Genomic DNA, 18,067 nt, shown 5'->3' with positions numbered 1-18,067 from the left:
GAGACTTTTTAACTTTTACTCCTCCCATTTGGAGTGAGGGGGAGATGAAAATCTTATCGGCACCCTAGATTACCCTTTGTGAGTATAGTGGTTTACCACAGGGAGCGCACATGCTCAAGCGCATGGGCACACAACTCGAGTTTCTCTTCATAGACGCATAAATCTTTCGCCTTTTACTAAAGATTTCCGTGGAGGGGAACCTTTCCGAGTGACCTGTATTTTTGGGTGCTCTGCTCACAGCAGAGCTGCACTGCAGTTTCAATAGCAGACTAAATCTGACCACACACCAATGTGCTTTGGAGCAAAGCGTGCTTTCTCGTGGACCGTGTTTGCAGCCTTTGCGCTTCCTGTGTCGCAACTTCACATTTTTTTTCAGCCAGCATGGAAAGACAGCACTCTCATGACATGATGGGATCCAAACCTTGGGCTTCAGCTACTTTGGCCCTGTCAGTGACTTATGTACTTCCAGCATTCTTTTCTGCTCACAACAGAGCTGTATTGGAGTGTCAAGAGTAAAACTGGCCACCAGCCAATGGGCGGTGGAACGAAGCGCGCCTCACCACGTTCTGTACTTGCGGCCTTTGCGCTTTCTGCGTCGCAGCTCCAGATTTCTTTAGCCCGCATGGAAAGACAGCACTCTCTCGTACATGACGGGATACAAACAAAGATGGCTTCAGCTCCTTTTGCCCTATCAGTGACTTGTGCATTTCAAGCATTCTTTTCAGATGGCTAAAAGCTGGAGTCGGGAACTTGCGTTGGTGGTATAGTGGTGAGCATAGCTGCCTTCCAAGCAGTTGACCCGGGTTCGATTCCCGGCCAACGCATTTGTTTTGGCTCTGGCTGACGTTGAAGCAGAACTCCTTCTGTGACCTCTGTGAGCACCAAAATCTTTTGGATGAGTCGTTCAGCAGCAGCAAAGAGCTGGGTCTCCCCGTCGGGGAATCGAACCCCGGTCTTCCGCGTGACAGGCGGAGATACTGTCCACTATACTAACGAGGAGCTGTACCCGCTGTGCTTCGCCCCCAGCCGACTTGACTTCACAGACATCAGCATAAGGAGCCACTACTCCATGAAAAAAACAAATCAACCTGCCTTGATCTTATTGAGTCTCCCAATATCTTGAATGCTACACATTACAGGGGGTCCTCATTTGGACCACTTTACTATTATTACTATTTTTTTTTACTTTTCATAATGGGAACATGAAAAAAAGGATGGGAAATCATGTGGCAGTAACATCGCATTTACGTGGATCATATCGCCCACTGCTAGAATTCTACCACTGAACCACCAATGCTCGGAAAGGAGGGAGAACGTTTGGAATTAACACCGCATTTACGAGTATATTGCCCACTGCTAAACTTCGTCAACCTATAGATAAAGTGAACAAGTTTTATAGGCATTTGACGAATATAGACGGACTAATGAGTTTCTGAAAAGATTCGGCAGGGAACGGGGGTTGGTCGGTATGCAAAGTTTGGAGCTCCTTCAAGTAAATCAGGCTTCATTTTAAAGAACCTTACACACATGCAAGCACACACACAACTTAATTAAAAGAACTCTGTTCCTGCATTGGCCGGGAATCGGACCCGGGTCTCCCGCGTGGCAGGCGAGAATTCTACCACTGAACCACCAATGCTCGGCTGGGAGAACTTCGGCCTTCACATTGCCCTGGATTTAGTAATGGTGCGTAACTGTTACACGTCAAATCCAGGTAAAGGGGGGTTGGGTCAATATGCAAAGTTTGGAGCTCCTTCTAGCAAATCAGGCTTGGCCTTCAAGGCTCATTTTAAAGAATCCCACACACATGCAAACACACACCCCTTACTTAAAAGAACTCTGTTCCTGCATTTGCCCGGGAATCAGAGCCAGGCCTCCTGTGTGGCAGGCGAGAATGGATGATGGAAGAGACTTTTTCACTTTTACTCCTCCCATTTGGAGTGAGGGGGAGATGAAAATCTTATCGGCACCCTAGATTACCCTTTGTGAGTATAGTGGTTTACCACAGGGAGCGCACATGCTCAAGCGCATGGGCACACAACTCGAGTTTCTCTTCATAGACGCATAAATCTTTCGCCTTTTACTAAAGATTTCCGTGGAGGGGAACCTTTCCGAGTGACCTGTATTTTTGGGTGCTCTGCTCACAGCAGAGCTGCACTGCAGTTTCAATAGCAGACTAAATCTGACCACACACCAATGTGCATTGGAGCAAAGCGTGCTTTCTCGTGGACCGTGTTTGCAGCCTTTGCGCTTCCTGTGTCGCAACTTCACATTTTTTTTCAGCCAGCATGGAAAGACAGCACTCTCATGACATGATGGGATCCAAACCTTGGGCTTCAGCTACTTTGGCCCTGTCAGTGACTTATGTACTTCCAGCATTCTTTTCTGCTCACAACAGAGCTGTATTGGAGTGTCAAGAGTAAAACTGGCCACCAGCCAATGGGCGGTGGAACGAAGCGCGCCTCACCACGTTCTGTACTTGCGGCCTTTGCGCTTTCTGCGTCGCAGCTCCAGATTTCTTTAGCCCGCATGGAAAGACAGCACTCTCTCGTACATGACGGGATACAAACAAAGATGGCTTCAGCTCCTTTTGCCCTATCAGTGACTTGTGCATTTCAAGCATTCTTTTCAGATGGCTAAAAGCTGGAGTCGGGAACTTGCGTTGGTGGTATAGTGGTGAGCATAGCTGCCTTCCAAGCAGTTGACCCGGGTTCGATTCCCGGCCAACGCATTTGTTTTGGCTCTGGCTGACGTTGAAGCAGAACTCCTTCTGTGACCTCTGTGAGCACCAAAATCTTTTGGATGAGTCGTTCAGCAGCAGCAAAGAGCTGGGTCTCCCCGTCGGGGAATCGAACCCCGGTCTTCCGCGTGACAGGCGGAGATACTGTCCACTATACTAACGAGGAGCTGTACCCGCTGTGCTTCGCCCCCAGCCGACTTGACTTCACAGACATCAGCATAAGGAGCCACTACTCCATGAAAAAAACAAATCAACCTGCCTTGATCTTATTGAGTCTCCCAATATCTTGAATGCTACACATTACAGGGGGTCCTCATTTGGACCACTTTACTATTATTACTATTTTTTTTTACTTTTCATAATGGGAACATGAAAAAAAGGATGGGAAATCATGTGGCAGTAACATCGCATTTACGTGGATCATATCGCCCACTGCTAGAATTCTACCACTGAACCACCAATGCTCGGAAAGGAGGGAGAACGTTTGGAATTAACACCGCATTTACGAGTATATTGCCCACTGCTAAACTTCGTCAACCTATAGATAAAGTGAACAAGTTTTATAGGCATTTGACGAATATAGACGGACTAATGAGTTTCTGAAAAGATTCGTCAGGGAACGGGGGTTGGTCGGTATGCAAAGGTTGGAGCTCCTTCAAGTAAATCAGGCTTCATTTTAAAGAACCTTACACACATGCAAGCACACACACAACTTAATTAAAAGAACTCTGTTCCTGCATTGGCCGGGAATCGGACCCGGGTCTCCCGCGTGGCAGGCGAGAATTCTACCACTGAACCACCAATGCTCGGCTGGGAGAACTTCGGCCTTCACATTGCCCTGGATTTAGTAATGGTGCGTAACTGTTACACGTCAAATCCAGGTAAAGGGGGGTTGGGTCAATATGCAAAGTTTGGAGCTCCTTCTAGCAAATCAGGCTTGGCCTTCAAGGCTCATTTTAAAGAATCCCACACACATGCAAACACACACCCCTTACTTAAAAGAACTCTCTTCCTGCATTTGCCCGGGAATCAGAGCCAGGCCTCCTGTGTGGCAGGCGAGAATGGATGATGGAAGAGACTTTTTCACTTTTACTCCTCCCATTTGGAGTGAGGGGGAGATGAAAATCTTATCGGCACCCTAGATTACCCTTTGTGAGTATAGTGGTTTACCACAGGGAGCGCACATGCTCAAGCGCATGGGCACACAACTCGAGTTTCTCTTCATAGACGCATAAATCTTTCGCCTTTTACTAAAGATTTCCGTGGAGGGGAACCTTTCCGAGTGACCTGTATTTTTGGGTGCTCTGCTCACAGCAGAGCTGCACTGCAGTTTCAATAGCAGACTAAATCTGACCACACACCAATGTGCATTGGAGCAAAGCGTGCTTTCTCGTGGACCGTGTTTGCAGCCTTTGCGCTTCCTGTGTCGCAACTTCACATTTTTTTTCAGCCAGCATGGAAAGACAGCACTCTCATGACATGATGGGATCCAAACCTTGGGCTTCAGCTACTTTGGCCCTGTCAGTGACTTATGTACTTCCAGCATTCTTTTCTGCTCACAACAGAGCTGTATTGGAGTGTCAAGAGTAAAACTGGCCACCAGCCAATGGGCGGTGGAACGAAGCGCGCCTCACCACGTTCTGTACTTGCGGCCTTTGCGCTTTCTGCGTCGCAGCTCCAGATTTCTTTAGCCCGCATGGAAAGACAGCACTCTCTCATACATGACGGGATACAAACAAAGATGGCTTCAGCTCCTTTTGCCCTATCAGTGACTTGTGCATTTCAAGCATTCTTTTCAGATGGCTAAAAGCTGGAGTCGGGAACTTGCGTTGGTGGTATAGTGGTGAGCATAGCTGCCTTCCAAGCAGTTGACCCGGGTTCGATTCCCGGCCAACGCATTTGTTTTGGCTCTGGCTGACGTTGAAGCAGAACTCCTTCTGTGACCTCTGTGAGCACCAAAATCTTTTGGATGAGTCGTTCAGCAGCAGCAAAGAGCTGGGTCTCCCCGTCGGGGAATCGAACCCCGGTCTTCCGCGTGACAGGCGGAGATACTGTCCACTATACTAACGAGGAGCTGTACCCGCTGTGCTTCGCCCCCAGCCGACTTGACTTCACAGACATCAGCATAAGGAGCCACTACTCCATGAAAAAAACAAATCAACCTGCCTTGATCTTATTGAGTCTCCCAATATCTTGAATGCTACACATTACAGGGGGTCCTCATTTGGACCACTTTACTATTATTACTATTTTTTTTTACTTTTCATAATGGGAACATGAAAAAAAGGATGGGAAATCATGTGGCAGTAACATCGCATTTACGTGGATCATATCGCCCACTGCTAGAATTCTACCACTGAACCACCAATGCTCGGAAAGGAGGGAGAACGTTTGGAATTAACACCGCATTTACGAGTATATTGCCCACTGCTAAACTTCGTCAACCTATAGATAAAGTGAACAAGTTTTATAGGCATTTGACGAATATAGACGGACTAATGAGTTTCTGAAAAGATTCGTCAGGGAACGGGGGTTGGTCGGTATGCAAAGGTTGTAGCTCCTTCAAGTAAATCAGGCTTCATTTTAAAGAACTTTACACACATGCAAGCACACACACAACTTAATTAAAAGCACTCTGTTCCTGCATTGGCCGGGAATCGGACCCGGGTCTCCCGCGTGGCAGGCGAGAATTCTACCACTGAACCACCAATGCTCGGCTGGGAGACTTTAGGCCTTCACATTGCCCTGGATTTAGTAATGGTGCGTAACTGTTACACGTCAAATCCAGGTAAAAGGGGGTTGGGTCAATATGCAAAGTTTGGAGCTCCTTCTAGCAAATCAGGCTTGGCCTTCAAGGCTCATTTTAAAGAATCCCACACACATGCAAACACACACCCCTTACTTAAAAGAACTCTGTTCCTGCATTTGCCCGGGAATCAGAGCCAGGCCTCCTGTGTGGCAGGCGAGAATGGATGATGGAAGAGACTTTTTCACTTTTACTCCTCCCATTTGGAGTGAGGGGGAGATGAAAATCTTATCGGCACCCTAGATTACCCTTTGTGAGTATAGTGGTTTACCACAGGGAGCGCACATGCTCAAGCGCATGGGCACACAACTCGAGTTTCTCTTCATAGACGCATAAATCTTTCGCCTTTTACTAAAGATTTCCGTGGAGGGGAACCTTTCCGAGTGACCTGTATTTTTGGGTGCTCTGCTCACAGCAGAGCTGCACTGCAGTTTCAATAGCAGACTAAATCTGACCACACACCAATGTGCATTGGAGCAAAGCGTGCTTTCTCGTGGACCGTGTTTGCAGCCTTTGCGCTTCCTGTGTCGCAACTTCACATTTTTTTTCAGCCAGCATGGAAAGACAGCACTCTCATGACATGATGGGATCCAAACCTTGGGCTTCAGCTACTTTGGCCCTGTCAGTGACTTATGTACTTCCAGCATTCTTTTCTGCTCACAACAGAGCTGTATTGGAGTGTCAAGAGTAAAACTGGCCACCAGCCAATGGGCGGTGGAACGAAGCGCGCCTCACCACGTTCTGTACTTGCGGCCTTTGCGCTTTCTGCGTCGCAGCTCCAGATTTCTTTAGCCCGCATGGAAAGACAGCACTCTCTCGTACATGACGGGATACAAACAAATATGGCTTCAGCTCCTTTTGCCCTATCAGTGACTTGTGCATTTCAAGCATTCTTTTCAGATGGCTAAAAGCTGGAGTCGGGAACTTGCGTTGGTGGTATAGTGGTGAGCATAGCTGCCTTCCAAGCAGTTGACCCGGGTTCGATTCCCGGCCAACGCATTTGTTTTGGCTCTGGCTGACGTTGAAGCAGAACTCCTTCTGTGACCTCTGTGAGCACCAAAATCTTTTGGATGAGTCGTTCAGCAGCAGCAAAGAGCTGGGTCTCCCCGTCGGGGAATCGAACCCCGGTCTTCCGCGTGACAGGCGGAGATACTGTCCACTATACTAACGAGGAGCTGTACCCGCTGTGCTTCGCCCCCAGCCGACTTGACTTCACAGACATCAGCATAAGGAGCCACTACTCCATGAAAAAAACAAATCAACCTGCCTTGATCTTATTGAGTCTCCCAATATCTTGAATGCTACACATTACAGGGGGTCCTCATTTGGACCACTTTACTATTATTACTATTTTTTTTTACTTTTCATAATGGGAACATGAAAAAAAGGATGGGAAATCATGTGGCAGTAACATCGCATTTACGTGGATCATATCGCCCACTGCTAGAATTCTACCACTGAACCACCAATGCTCGGAAAGGAGGGAGAACGTTTGGAATTAACACCGCATTTACGAGTATATTGCCCACTGCTAAACTTCGTCAACCTATAGATAAAGTGAACAAGTTTTATAGGCATTTGACGAATATAGACGGACTAATGAGTTTCTGAAAAGATTCGGCAGGGAACGGGGGTTGGTCGGTATGCAAAGTTTGGAGCTCCTTCAAGTAAATCAGGCTTCATTTTAAAGAACCTTACACACATGCAAGCACACACACAACTTAATTAAAAGAACTCTGTTCCTGCATTGGCCGGGAATCGGACCCGGGTCTCCCGCGTGGCAGGCGAGAATTCTACCACTGAACCACCAATGCTCGGCTGGGAGAACTTCGGCCTTCACATTGCCCTGGATTTAGTAATGGTGCGTAACTGTTACACGTCAAATCCAGGTAAAGGGGGGTTGGGTCAATATGCAAAGTTTGGAGCTCCTTCTAGCAAATCAGGCTTGGCCTTCAAGGCTCATTTTAAAGAATCCCACACACATGCAAACACACACCCCTTACTTAAAAGAACTCTGTTCCTGCATTTGCCCGGGAATCAGAGCCAGGCCTCCTGTGTGGCAGGCGAGAATGGATGATGGAAGAGACTTTTTCACTTTTACTCCTCCCATTTGGAGTGAGGGGGAGATGAAAATCTTATCGGCACCCTAGATTACCCTTTGTGAGTATAGTGGTTTACCACAGGGAGCGCACATGCTCAAGCGCATGGGCACACAACTCGAGTTTCTCTTCATAGACGCATAAATCTTTCGCCTTTTACTAAAGATTTCCGTGGAGGGGAACCTTTCCGAGTGACCTGTATTTTTGGGTGCTCTGCTCACAGCAGAGCTGCACTGCAGTTTCAATAGCAGACTAAATCTGACCACACACCAATGTGCATTGGAGCAAAGCGTGCTTTCTCGTGGACCGTGTTTGCAGCCTTTGCGCTTCCTGTGTCGCAACTTCACATTTTTTTTCAGCCAGCATGGAAAGACAGCACTCTCATGACATGATGGGATCCAAACCTTGGGCTTCAGCTACTTTGGCCCTGTCAGTGACTTATGTACTTCCAGCATTCTTTTCTGCTCACAACAGAGCTGTATTGGAGTGTCAAGAGTAAAACTGGCCACCAGCCAATGGGCGGTGGAACGAAGCGCGCCTCACCACGTTCTGTACTTGCGGCCTTTGCGCTTTCTGCGTCGCAGCTCCAGATTTCTTTAGCCCGCATGGAAAGACAGCACTCTCTCGTACATGACGGGATACAAACAAAGATGGCTTCAGCTCCTTTTGCCCTATCAGTGACTTGTGCATTTCAAGCATTCTTTTCAGATGGCTAAAAGCTGGAGTCGGGAACTTGCGTTGGTGGTATAGTGGTGAGCATAGCTGCCTTCCAAGCAGTTGACCCGGGTTCGATTCCCGGCCAACGCATTTGTTTTGGCTCTGGCTGACGTTGAAGCAGAACTCCTTCTGTGACCTCTGTGAGCACCAAAATCTTTTGGATGAGTCGTTCAGCAGCAGCAAAGAGCTGGGTCTCCCCGTCGGGGAATCGAACCCCGGTCTTCCGCGTGACAGGCGGAGATACTGTCCACTATACTAACGAGGAGCTGTACCCGCTGTGCTTCGCCCCCAGCCGACTTGACTTCACAGACATCAGCATAAGGAGCCACTACTCCATGAAAAAAACAAATCAACCTGCCTTGATCTTATTGAGTCTCCCAATATCTTGAATGCTACACATTACAGGGGGTCCTCATTTGGACCACTTTACTATTATTACTATTTTTTTTTACTTTTCATAATGGGAACATGAAAAAAAGGATGGGAAATCATGTGGCAGTAACATCGCATTTACGTGGATCATATCGCCCACTGCTAGAATTCGACCACTGAACCACCAATGCTCGGAAAGGAGGGAGAACGTTTGGAATTAACACCGCATTTACGAGTATATTGCCCACTGCTAAACTTCGTCAACCTATAGATAAAGTGAACAAGTTTTATAGGCATTTGACGAATATAGACGGACTAATGAGTTTCTGAAAAGATTCGTCAGGGAACGGGGGTTGGTCGGTATGCAAAGGTTGGAGCTCCTTCAAGTAAATCAGGCTTCATTTTAAAGAACCTTACACACATGCAAGCACACACACAACTTAATTAAAAGCACTCTGTTCCTGCATTGGCCGGGAATCGGACCCGGGTCTCCCGCGTGGCAGGCGAGAATTCTACCACTGAACCACCAATGCTCGGCTGGGAGACTTTCGGCCTTCACATTGCCCTGGATTTAGTAATGGTGCGTAACTGTTACACGTCAAATCCAGGTAAAGGGGGGTTGGGTCAATATGCAAAGTTTGGAGCTCCTTCTAGCAAATCAGGCTTGGCCTTCAAGGCTCATTTTAAAGAATCCCACACACATGCAAACACACACCCCTTACTTAAAAGAACTCTGTTCCTGCATTTGCCCGGGAATCAGAGCCAGGCCTCCTGTGTGGCAGGCGAGAATGGATGATGGAAGAGACTTTTTAACTTTTACTCCTCCCATTTGGAGTGAGGGGGAGATGAAAATCTTATCGGCACCCTAGATTACCCTTTGTGAGTATAGTGGTTTACCACAGGGAGCGCACATGCTCAAGCGCATGGGCACACAACTCGAGTTTCTCTTCATAGACGCATAAATCTTTCGCCTTTTACTAAAGATTTCCGTGGAGGGGAACCTTTCTGAGTGACCTGTATTTTTGGGTGCTCTGCTCACAGCAGAGCTGCACTGCAGTTTCAATAGCAGACTAAATCTGACCACACACCAATGTGCATTGGAGCAAAGCGTGCTTTCTCGTGGACCGTGTTTGCAGCCTTTGCGCTTCCTGTGTCGCAACTTCACATTTTTTTTCAGCCAGCATGGAAAGACAGCACTCTCATGACATGATGGGATCCAAACCTTGGGCTTCAGCTACTTTGGCCCTGTCAGTGACTTATGTACTTCCAGCATTCTTTTCTGCTCACAACAGAGCTGTATTGGAGTGTCAAGAGTAAAACTGGCCACCAGCCAATGGGCGGTGGAACGAAGCGCGCCTCACCACGTTCTGTACTTGCGGCCTTTGCGCTTTCTGCGTCGCAGCTCCAGATTTCTTTAGCCCGCATGGAAAGACAGCACTCTCTCATACATGACGGGATACAAACAAAGATGGCTTCAGCTCCTTTTGCCCTATCAGTGACTTGTGCATTTCAAGCATTCTTTTCAGATGGCTAAAAGCTGGAGTCGGGAACTTGCGTTGGTGGTATAGTGGTGAGCATAGCTGCCTTCCAAGCAGTTGACCCGGGTTCGATTCCCGGCCAACGCATTTGTTTTGGCTCTGGCTGACGTTGAAGCAGAACTCCTTCTGTGACCTCTGTGAGCACCAAAATCTTTTGGATGAGTCGTTCAGCAGCAGCAAAGAGCTGGGTCTCCCCGTCGGGGAATCGAACCCCGGTCTTCCGCGTGACAGGCGGAGATACTGTCCACTATACTAACGAGGAGCTGTACCCGCTGTGCTTCGCCCCCAGCCGACTTGACTTCACAGACATCAGCATAAGGAGCCACTACTCCATGAAAAAAACAAATCAACCTGCCTTGATCTTATTGAGTCTCCCAATATCTTGAATGCTACACATTACAGGGGGTCCTCATTTGGACCACTTTACTATTATTACTATTTTTTTTTACTTTTCATAATGGGAACATGAAAAAAAGGATGGGAAATCATGTGGCAGTAACATCGCATTTACGTGGATCATATCGCCCACTGCTAGAATTCTACCACTGAACCACCAATGCTCGGAAAGGAGGGAGAACGTTTGGAATTAACACCGCATTTACGAGTATATTGCCCACTGCTAAACTTCGTCAACCTATAGATAAAGTGAACAAGTTTTATAGGCATTTGACGAATATAGACGGACTAATGAGTTTCTGAAAAGATTCGTCAGGGAACGGGGGTTGGTCGGTATGCAAAGGTTGGAGCTCCTTCAAGTAAATCAGGCTTCATTTTAAAGAACTTTACACACATGCAAGCACACACACAACTTAATTAAAAGCACTCTGTTCCTGCATTGGCCGGGAATCGGACCCGGGTCTCCCGCGTGGCAGGCGAGAATTCTACCACTGAACCACCAATGCTCGGCTGGGAGACTTTAGGCCTTCACATTGCCCTGGATTTAGTAATGGTGCGTAACTGTTACACGTCAAATCCAGGTAAAAGGGGGTTGGGTCAATATGCAAAGTTTGGAGCTCCTTCTAGCAAATCAGGCTTGGCCTTCAAGGCTCATTTTAAAGAATCCCACACACATGCAAACACACACCCCTTACTTAAAAGAACTCTGTTCCTGCATTTGCCCGGGAATCAGAGCCAGGCCTCCTGTGTGGCAGGCGAGAATGGATGATGGAAGAGACTTTTTCACTTTTACTCCTCCCATTTGGAGTGAGGGGGAGATGAAAATCTTATCGGCACCCTAGATTACCCTTTGTGAGTATAGTGGTTTACCACAGGGAGCGCACATGCTCAAGCGCATGGGCACACAACTCGAGTTTCTCTTCATAGACGCATAAATCTTTCGCCTTTTACTAAAGATTTCCGTGGAGGGGAACCTTTCCGAGTGACCTGTATTTTTGGGTGCTCTGCTCACAGCAGAGCTGCACTGCAGTTTCAATAGCAGACTAAATCTGACCACACACCAATGTGCATTGGAGCAAAGCGTGCTTTCTCGTGGACCGTGTTTGCAGCCTTTGCGCTTCCTGTGTCGCAACTTCACATTTTTTTTCAGCCAGCATGGAAAGACAGCACTCTCATGACATGATGGGATCCAAACCTTGGGCTTCAGCTACTTTGGCCCTGTCAGTGACTTATGTACTTCCAGCATTCTTTTCTGCTCACAACAGAGCTGTATTGGAGTGTCAAGAGTAAAACTGGCCACCAGCCAATGGGCGGTGGAACGAAGCGCGCCTCACCACGTTCTGTACTTGCGGCCTTTGCGCTTTCTGCGTCGCAGCTCCAGATTTCTTTAGCCCGCATGGAAAGACAGCACTCTCTCGTACATGACGGGATACAAACAAAGATGGCTTCAGCTCCTTTTGCCCTATCAGTGACTTGTGCATTTCAAGCATTCTTTTCAGATGGCTAAAAGCTGGAGTCGGGAACTTGCGTTGGTGGTATAGTGGTGAGCATAGCTGCCTTCCAAGCAGTTGACCCGGGTTCGATTCCCAGCCAACGCATTAGTTTTGGCTCTGGCTGACGTTGAAGCAGAACTCCTTCTGTGACCTCTGTGAGCACCAAAATCTTTTGGATGAGTCGTTCAGCAGCAGCAAAGAGCTGGGTCTCCCCGTCGGGGAATCGAACCCCGGTCTTCCGCGTGACAGGCGGAGATACTGTCCACTATACTAACGAGGAGCTGTACCCGCTGTGCTTCGCCCCCAGCCGACTTGACTTCACAGACATCAGCATAAGGAGCCACTACTCCATGAAAAAAACAAATCAACCTGCCTTGATCTTATTGAGTCTCCCAATATCTTGAATGCTACACATTACAGGGGGTCCTCATTTGGACCACTTTACTATTATTACTATTTTTTTTTACTTTTCATAATGGGAACATGAAAAAAGGATGGGAAATCATGTGGCAGTAACATCGCATTTACGTGGATCATATCGCCCACTGCTAGAATTCTACCACTGAACCACCAATGCTCGGAAAGGAGGGAGAACGTTTGGAATTAACACCGCATTTACGAGTATATTGCCCACTGCTAAACTTCGTCAACCTATAGATAAAGTGAACAAGTTTTATAGGCATTTGACGAATATAGACGGACTAATGAGTTTCTGAAAAGATTCGTCAGGGAACGGGGGTTGGTCGGTATGCAAAGGTTGGAGCTCCTTCAAGTAAATCAGGCTTCATTTTAAAGAACCTTACACACATGCAAGCACACACACAACTTAATTAAAAGCACTCTGTTCCTGCATTGGCCGGGAATCGGACCCGGGTCTCCCGCGTGGCAGGCGAGAATTCTACCACTGAACCACCAATGCTCGGCTGGGAGACTTTCGGCCTTCACATTGCCCTGGATTTAGTAATGGTGCGTAACTGTTACACGTCAAATCCAGGTAAAGGGGGGTTGGGTCAATATGCAAAGTTTGGAGCTCCTTCTAGCAAATCAGGCTTGGCCTTCAAGGCTCATTTTAAAGAATCCCACACACATGCAAACACACACCCCTTACTTAAAAGAACTCTGTTCCTGCATTTGCCCGGGAATCAGAGCCAGGCCTCCTGTGTGGCAGGCGAGTATGGATGATGGAAGAGACTTTTTAACTTTTACTCCTCCCATTTGGAGTGAGGGGGAGATGAAAATCTTATCGGCACCCTAGATTACCCTTTGTGAGTATAGTGGTTTACCACAGGGAGCGCACATGCTCAAGCGCATGGGCACACAACTCGAGTTTCTCTTCATAGACGCATAAATCTTTCGCCTTTTACTAAAGATTTCCGTGGAGGGGAACCTTTCCGAGTGACCTGTATTTTTGGGTGCTCTGCTCACAGCAGAGCTGCACTGCAGTTTCAATAGCAGACTAAATCTGACCACACACCAATGTGCATTGGAGCAAAGCGTGCTTTCTCGTGGACCGTGTTTGCAGCCTTTGCGCTTCCTGTGTCGCAACTTCACATTTTTTTTCAGCCAGCATGGAAAGACAGCACTCTCATGACATGATGGGATCCAAACCTTGGGCTTCAGCTACTTTGGCCCTGTCAGTGACTTATGTACTTCCAGCATTCTTTTCTGCTCACAACAGAGCTGTATTGGAGTGTCAAGAGTAAAACTGGCCACCAGCCAATGGGCGGTGGAACGAAGCGCGCCTCACCACGTTCTGTACTTGCGGCCTTTGCGCTTTCTGCGTCGCAGCTCCAGATTTCTTTAGCCCGCATGGAAAGACAGCACTCTCTCGTACATGACGGGATACAAACAAAGATGGCTTCAGCTCCTTTTGCCCTATCAGTGACTTGTGCATTTCAAGCATTCTTTTCAGATGGCTAAAAGCTGGAGTCGGGAACTTGCGTTGGTGGTATAGTGGTGAGCATAGCTGCCTTCCAAGCAGTTGACCCGGGTTCGATTCCCGGCCAACGCATTTGTTTTGGCTCTGGCTGACGTTGAAGCAGAACTCCTTCTGTGACCTCTGTGAGCACCAAAATCTTTTGGATGAGTCGTTCAGCAGCAGCAAAGAGCTGGGTCTCCCCGTCGGGGAATCGAACCCCGGTCTTCCGCGTGACAGGCGGAGATACTGTCCACTATACTAACGAAGAGCTGTACCCGCTGTGCTTCGCCCCCAGCCGACTTGACTTAACAGACATCAGCATATGGAGCCACTACTCCATGAAAAAAACAAATCAACCTGCCTTGATCTTATTGAGTCTCCCAATATCTTGAATGCTACACATTACAGGGGGTCCTCATTTGGACCACTTTACTATTATTACTATTTTTTTTACTTTTCATAATGGGAACATGAAAAAAAGGATGGGAAATCATGTGGCAGTAACATCGCATTTACGTGGATCATATCGCCCACTGCTAGAATTCTACCACTGAACCACCAATGCTCGGAAAGGAGGGAGAACGTTTGGAATTAACACCGCATTTACGAGTATATTGCCCACTGCTAAACTTCGTCAACCTATAGATAAAGTGAACAAGTTTTATAGGCATTTGACGAATATAGACGGACTAATGAGTTTCTGAAAAGATTCGTCAGGGAACGGGGGTTGGTCGGTATGCAAAGGTTGGAGCTCCTTCAAGTAAATCAGGCTTCATTTTAAAGAACCTTACACACATGCAAGCACACACACAACTTAATTAAAAGAACTCTGTTCCTGCATTGGCCGGGAATCGGACCCGGGTCTCCCGCGTGGCAGGCGAGAATTCTACCACTGAACCACCAATGCTCAGCTGGGAGAACTTCGGCCTTCACATTGCCCTGGATTTAGTAATGGTGCGTAACTGTTACACGTCAAATCCAGGGAAAGGGGGGTTGGGTCAATATGCAAAGTTTGGAGCTCCTTCTAGCAAATCAGGCTTGGCCTTCAAGGCTCATTTTAAAGAATCCCACACACATGCAAACACACACCCCTTACTTAAAAGAACTCTGTTCCTGCATTTGCCCGGGAATCAGAGCCAGGCCTCCTGTGTGGCAGGCGAGAATGGATGATGGAAGAGACTTTTTAACTTTTACTCCTCCCATTTGGAGTGAGGGGGAGATGAAAATCTTATCGGCACCCTAGATTACCCTTTGTGAGTATAGTGGTTTACCACAGGGAGCGCACATGCTCAAGCGCATGGGCACACAACTCGAGTTTCTCTTCATAGACGCATAAATCTTTCGCCTTTTACTAAAGATTTCCGTGGAGGGGAACCTTTCCGAGTGACCTGTATTTTTGGGTGCTCTGCTCACAGCAGAGCTGCACTGCAGTTTCAATAGCAGACTAAATCTGACCACACACCAATGTGCATTGGAGCAAAGCGTGCTTTCTCGTGGACCGTGTTTGCAGCCTTTGCGCTTCCTGTGTCGCAACTTCACATTTTTTTTCAGCCAGCATGGAAAGACAGCACTCTCATGACATGATGGGATCCAAACCTTGGGCTTCAGCTACTTTGGCCCTGTCAGTGACTTATGTACTTCCAGCATTCTTTTCTGCTCACAACAGAGCTGTATTGGAGTGTCAAGAGTAAAACTGGCCACCAGCCAATGGGCGGTGGAACGAAGCGCGCCTCACCACGTTCTGTACTTGCGGCCTTTGCGCTTTCTGCGTCGCAGCTCCAGATTTCTTTAGCCCGCATGGAAAGACAGCACTCTCTCGTACATGACGGGATACAAACAAAGATGGCTTCAGCTCCTTTTGCCCTATCAGTGACTTGTGCATTTCAAGCATTCTTTTCAGATGGCTAAAAGCTGGAGTCGGGAACTTGCGTTGGTGGTATAGTGGTGAGCATAGCTGCCTTCCAAGCAGTTGACCCGGGTTCGATTCCCGGCCAACGCATTTGTTTTGGCTCTGGCTGACGTTGAAGCAGAACTCCTTCTGTGACCTCTGTGAGCACCAAAATCTTTTGGATGAGTCGTTCAGCAGCAGCAAAGAGCTGGGTCTCCCCGTCGGGGAATCGAACCCCGGTCTTCCGCGTGACAGGCGGAGATACTGTCCACTATACTAACGAGGAGCTGTACCCGCTGTGCTTCGCCCCCAGCCGACTTGACTTCACAGACATCAGCATAAGGAGCCACTACTCCATGAAAAAAACAAATCAACCTGCCTTGATCTTATTGAGTCTCCCAATATCTTGAATGCTACACATTACAGGGGGTCCTCATTTGGACCACTTTACTATTATTACTATTTTTTTTTACTTTTCATAATGGGAACATGAAAAAAGGATGGGAAATCATGTGGCAGTAACATCGCATTTACGTGGATCATATCGCCCACTGCTAGAATTCTACCACTGAACCACCAATGCTCGGAAAGGAGGGAGAACGTTTGGAATTAACACCGCATTTACGAGTATATTGCCCACTGCTAAACTTCGTCAACCTATAGATAAAGTGAACAAGTTTTATAGGCATTTGACGAATATAGACGGACTAATGAGTTTCTGAAAAGATTCGTCAGGGAACGGGGGTTGGTCGGTATGCAAAGGTTGGAGCTCCTTCAAGTAAATCAGGCTTCATTTTAAAGAACCTTACACACATGCAAGCACACACACAACTTAATTAAAAGCACTCTGTTCCTGCATTGGCCGGGAATCGGACCCGGGTCTCCCGCGTGGCAGGCGAGAATTCTACCACTGAACCACCAATGCTCGGCTGGGAGACTTTCGGCCTTCACATTGCCCTGGATTTAGTAATGGTGCGTAACTGTTACACGTCAAATCCAGGTAAAGGGGGGTTGGGTCAATATGCAAAGTTTGGAGCTCCTTCTAGCAAATCAGGCTTGGCCTTCAAGGCTCATTTTAAAGAATCCCACACACATGCAAACACACGCCCCTTACTTAAAAGAACTCTGTTCCTGCATTTGCCCGGGAATCAGAGCCAGGCCTCCTGTGTGGCAGGCGAGTATGGATGATGGAAGAGACTTTTTAACTTTTACTCCTCCCATTTGGAGTGAGGGGGAGATGAAAATCTTATCGGCACCCTAGATTACCCTTTGTGAGTATAGTGGTTTACCACAGGGAGCGCACATGCTCAAGCGCATGGGCACACAACTCGAGTTTCTCTTCATAGACGCATAAATCTTTCGCCTTTTACTAAAGATTTCCGTGGAGGGGAACCTTTCCGAGTGACCTGTATTTTTGGGTGCTCTGCTCACAGCAGAGCTGCACTGCAGTTTCAATAGCAGACTAAATCTGACCACACACCAATGTGCATTGGAGCAAAGCGTGCTTTCTCGTGGACCGTGTTTGCAGCCTTTGCGCTTCCTGTGTCGCAACTTCACATTTTTTTTCAGCCAGCATGGAAAGACAGCACTCTCATGACATGATGGGATCCAAACCTTGGGCTTCAGCTACTTTGGCCCTGTCAGTGACTTATGTACTTCCAGCATTCTTTTCTGCTCACAACAGAGCTGTATTGGAGTGTCAAGAGTAAAACTGGCCACCAGCCAATGGGCGGTGGAACGAAGCGCGCCTCACCACGTTCTGTACTTGCGGCCTTTGCGCTTTCTGCGTCGCAGCTCCAGATTTCTTTAGCCCGCATGGAAAGACAGCACTCTCTCGTACATGACGGGATACAAACAAAGATGGCTTCAGCTCCTTTTGCCCTATCAGTGACTTGTGCATTTCAAGCATTCTTTTCAGATGGCTAAAAGCTGGAGTCGGGAACTTGCGTTGGTGGTATAGTGGTGAGCATAGCTGCCTTCCAAGCAGTTGACCCGGGTTCGATTCCCGGCCAACGCATTTGTTTTGGCTCTGGCTGACGTTGAAGCAGAACTCCTTCTGTGACCTCTGTGAGCACCAAAATCTTTTGGATGAGTCGTTCA

General features: G+C 47.7%; 36 non-coding genes across 36 annotated transcripts; 19 read left to right on the top strand and 17 right to left on the bottom strand.

The window, feature by feature from the left end:
* Positions 1 to 131: 131 nt before the first annotated feature.
* On the top strand, positions 132 to 247 carry LOC141327187 (U5 spliceosomal RNA). Its single transcript, XR_012354498.1, has one exon. It is a non-coding gene; the product is annotated as a U5 spliceosomal RNA (small nuclear RNA).
* Positions 248 to 752: 505 nt separating this feature from the next.
* trnag-ucc (transfer RNA glycine (anticodon UCC)) lies at positions 753 to 824 on the top strand. Its single transcript has one exon. It is a non-coding gene; the product is annotated as a tRNA-Gly (tRNA).
* Positions 825 to 927: 103 nt separating this feature from the next.
* trnad-guc (transfer RNA aspartic acid (anticodon GUC)) lies at positions 928 to 999 on the bottom strand. The gene has a single exon. It is a non-coding gene; the product is annotated as a tRNA-Asp (tRNA).
* A 569-nt stretch (positions 1,000 to 1,568) lies between these two features.
* On the bottom strand, positions 1,569 to 1,639 carry trnag-gcc (transfer RNA glycine (anticodon GCC)). The gene has a single exon. It is a non-coding gene; the product is annotated as a tRNA-Gly (tRNA).
* A 399-nt stretch (positions 1,640 to 2,038) lies between these two features.
* Positions 2,039 to 2,154, top strand: LOC141327186 (U5 spliceosomal RNA). Its single transcript, XR_012354497.1, has one exon. It is a non-coding gene; the product is annotated as a U5 spliceosomal RNA (small nuclear RNA).
* Positions 2,155 to 2,659: 505 nt separating this feature from the next.
* Positions 2,660 to 2,731, top strand: trnag-ucc (transfer RNA glycine (anticodon UCC)). The gene has a single exon. It is a non-coding gene; the product is annotated as a tRNA-Gly (tRNA).
* Positions 2,732 to 2,834: 103 nt separating this feature from the next.
* trnad-guc (transfer RNA aspartic acid (anticodon GUC)) lies at positions 2,835 to 2,906 on the bottom strand. The gene has a single exon. It is a non-coding gene; the product is annotated as a tRNA-Asp (tRNA).
* Positions 2,907 to 3,475: 569 nt separating this feature from the next.
* trnag-gcc (transfer RNA glycine (anticodon GCC)) lies at positions 3,476 to 3,546 on the bottom strand. The gene has a single exon. It is a non-coding gene; the product is annotated as a tRNA-Gly (tRNA).
* Positions 3,547 to 3,945: 399 nt separating this feature from the next.
* On the top strand, positions 3,946 to 4,061 carry LOC141327185 (U5 spliceosomal RNA). The gene has a single exon (XR_012354496.1). It is a non-coding gene; the product is annotated as a U5 spliceosomal RNA (small nuclear RNA).
* A 505-nt stretch (positions 4,062 to 4,566) lies between these two features.
* On the top strand, positions 4,567 to 4,638 carry trnag-ucc (transfer RNA glycine (anticodon UCC)). The gene has a single exon. It is a non-coding gene; the product is annotated as a tRNA-Gly (tRNA).
* Positions 4,639 to 4,741: 103 nt separating this feature from the next.
* Positions 4,742 to 4,813, bottom strand: trnad-guc (transfer RNA aspartic acid (anticodon GUC)). Its single transcript has one exon. It is a non-coding gene; the product is annotated as a tRNA-Asp (tRNA).
* Positions 4,814 to 5,382: 569 nt separating this feature from the next.
* Positions 5,383 to 5,453, bottom strand: trnag-gcc (transfer RNA glycine (anticodon GCC)). Its single transcript has one exon. It is a non-coding gene; the product is annotated as a tRNA-Gly (tRNA).
* A 399-nt stretch (positions 5,454 to 5,852) lies between these two features.
* LOC141327184 (U5 spliceosomal RNA) lies at positions 5,853 to 5,968 on the top strand. Its single transcript, XR_012354495.1, has one exon. It is a non-coding gene; the product is annotated as a U5 spliceosomal RNA (small nuclear RNA).
* A 505-nt stretch (positions 5,969 to 6,473) lies between these two features.
* On the top strand, positions 6,474 to 6,545 carry trnag-ucc (transfer RNA glycine (anticodon UCC)). Its single transcript has one exon. It is a non-coding gene; the product is annotated as a tRNA-Gly (tRNA).
* A 103-nt stretch (positions 6,546 to 6,648) lies between these two features.
* On the bottom strand, positions 6,649 to 6,720 carry trnad-guc (transfer RNA aspartic acid (anticodon GUC)). The gene has a single exon. It is a non-coding gene; the product is annotated as a tRNA-Asp (tRNA).
* Positions 6,721 to 7,289: 569 nt separating this feature from the next.
* Positions 7,290 to 7,360, bottom strand: trnag-gcc (transfer RNA glycine (anticodon GCC)). The gene has a single exon. It is a non-coding gene; the product is annotated as a tRNA-Gly (tRNA).
* Positions 7,361 to 7,759: 399 nt separating this feature from the next.
* LOC141327183 (U5 spliceosomal RNA) lies at positions 7,760 to 7,875 on the top strand. The gene has a single exon (XR_012354494.1). It is a non-coding gene; the product is annotated as a U5 spliceosomal RNA (small nuclear RNA).
* Positions 7,876 to 8,380: 505 nt separating this feature from the next.
* Positions 8,381 to 8,452, top strand: trnag-ucc (transfer RNA glycine (anticodon UCC)). The gene has a single exon. It is a non-coding gene; the product is annotated as a tRNA-Gly (tRNA).
* Positions 8,453 to 8,555: 103 nt separating this feature from the next.
* trnad-guc (transfer RNA aspartic acid (anticodon GUC)) lies at positions 8,556 to 8,627 on the bottom strand. The gene has a single exon. It is a non-coding gene; the product is annotated as a tRNA-Asp (tRNA).
* A 569-nt stretch (positions 8,628 to 9,196) lies between these two features.
* On the bottom strand, positions 9,197 to 9,267 carry trnag-gcc (transfer RNA glycine (anticodon GCC)). The gene has a single exon. It is a non-coding gene; the product is annotated as a tRNA-Gly (tRNA).
* Positions 9,268 to 9,666: 399 nt separating this feature from the next.
* Positions 9,667 to 9,782, top strand: LOC141327116 (U5 spliceosomal RNA). Its single transcript, XR_012354431.1, has one exon. It is a non-coding gene; the product is annotated as a U5 spliceosomal RNA (small nuclear RNA).
* A 505-nt stretch (positions 9,783 to 10,287) lies between these two features.
* On the top strand, positions 10,288 to 10,359 carry trnag-ucc (transfer RNA glycine (anticodon UCC)). The gene has a single exon. It is a non-coding gene; the product is annotated as a tRNA-Gly (tRNA).
* A 103-nt stretch (positions 10,360 to 10,462) lies between these two features.
* Positions 10,463 to 10,534, bottom strand: trnad-guc (transfer RNA aspartic acid (anticodon GUC)). The gene has a single exon. It is a non-coding gene; the product is annotated as a tRNA-Asp (tRNA).
* Positions 10,535 to 11,103: 569 nt separating this feature from the next.
* Positions 11,104 to 11,174, bottom strand: trnag-gcc (transfer RNA glycine (anticodon GCC)). Its single transcript has one exon. It is a non-coding gene; the product is annotated as a tRNA-Gly (tRNA).
* Positions 11,175 to 11,573: 399 nt separating this feature from the next.
* On the top strand, positions 11,574 to 11,689 carry LOC141327182 (U5 spliceosomal RNA). The gene has a single exon (XR_012354493.1). It is a non-coding gene; the product is annotated as a U5 spliceosomal RNA (small nuclear RNA).
* A 680-nt stretch (positions 11,690 to 12,369) lies between these two features.
* On the bottom strand, positions 12,370 to 12,441 carry trnad-guc (transfer RNA aspartic acid (anticodon GUC)). The gene has a single exon. It is a non-coding gene; the product is annotated as a tRNA-Asp (tRNA).
* Positions 12,442 to 13,009: 568 nt separating this feature from the next.
* Positions 13,010 to 13,080, bottom strand: trnag-gcc (transfer RNA glycine (anticodon GCC)). The gene has a single exon. It is a non-coding gene; the product is annotated as a tRNA-Gly (tRNA).
* Positions 13,081 to 13,479: 399 nt separating this feature from the next.
* Positions 13,480 to 13,595, top strand: LOC141327180 (U5 spliceosomal RNA). Its single transcript, XR_012354491.1, has one exon. It is a non-coding gene; the product is annotated as a U5 spliceosomal RNA (small nuclear RNA).
* Positions 13,596 to 14,100: 505 nt separating this feature from the next.
* Positions 14,101 to 14,172, top strand: trnag-ucc (transfer RNA glycine (anticodon UCC)). The gene has a single exon. It is a non-coding gene; the product is annotated as a tRNA-Gly (tRNA).
* A 743-nt stretch (positions 14,173 to 14,915) lies between these two features.
* trnag-gcc (transfer RNA glycine (anticodon GCC)) lies at positions 14,916 to 14,986 on the bottom strand. Its single transcript has one exon. It is a non-coding gene; the product is annotated as a tRNA-Gly (tRNA).
* Positions 14,987 to 15,385: 399 nt separating this feature from the next.
* On the top strand, positions 15,386 to 15,501 carry LOC141327179 (U5 spliceosomal RNA). The gene has a single exon (XR_012354490.1). It is a non-coding gene; the product is annotated as a U5 spliceosomal RNA (small nuclear RNA).
* A 505-nt stretch (positions 15,502 to 16,006) lies between these two features.
* On the top strand, positions 16,007 to 16,078 carry trnag-ucc (transfer RNA glycine (anticodon UCC)). Its single transcript has one exon. It is a non-coding gene; the product is annotated as a tRNA-Gly (tRNA).
* A 103-nt stretch (positions 16,079 to 16,181) lies between these two features.
* On the bottom strand, positions 16,182 to 16,253 carry trnad-guc (transfer RNA aspartic acid (anticodon GUC)). Its single transcript has one exon. It is a non-coding gene; the product is annotated as a tRNA-Asp (tRNA).
* Positions 16,254 to 16,821: 568 nt separating this feature from the next.
* trnag-gcc (transfer RNA glycine (anticodon GCC)) lies at positions 16,822 to 16,892 on the bottom strand. Its single transcript has one exon. It is a non-coding gene; the product is annotated as a tRNA-Gly (tRNA).
* Positions 16,893 to 17,291: 399 nt separating this feature from the next.
* On the top strand, positions 17,292 to 17,407 carry LOC141327178 (U5 spliceosomal RNA). The gene has a single exon (XR_012354489.1). It is a non-coding gene; the product is annotated as a U5 spliceosomal RNA (small nuclear RNA).
* Positions 17,408 to 17,912: 505 nt separating this feature from the next.
* On the top strand, positions 17,913 to 17,984 carry trnag-ucc (transfer RNA glycine (anticodon UCC)). Its single transcript has one exon. It is a non-coding gene; the product is annotated as a tRNA-Gly (tRNA).
* Positions 17,985 to 18,067: the final 83 nt, after the last annotated feature.

The sequence above is a fragment of the Garra rufa genome, chromosome 2, assembly GCF_049309525.1.
Source record: "Garra rufa chromosome 2, GarRuf1.0, whole genome shotgun sequence".
Lineage (NCBI taxonomy): Eukaryota > Metazoa > Chordata > Actinopteri > Cypriniformes > Cyprinidae > Garra > Garra rufa.
The sequence above is the reverse complement of the archived record's forward strand: the minus strand, read 5'-3'. Positions and strand labels throughout refer to the sequence as shown.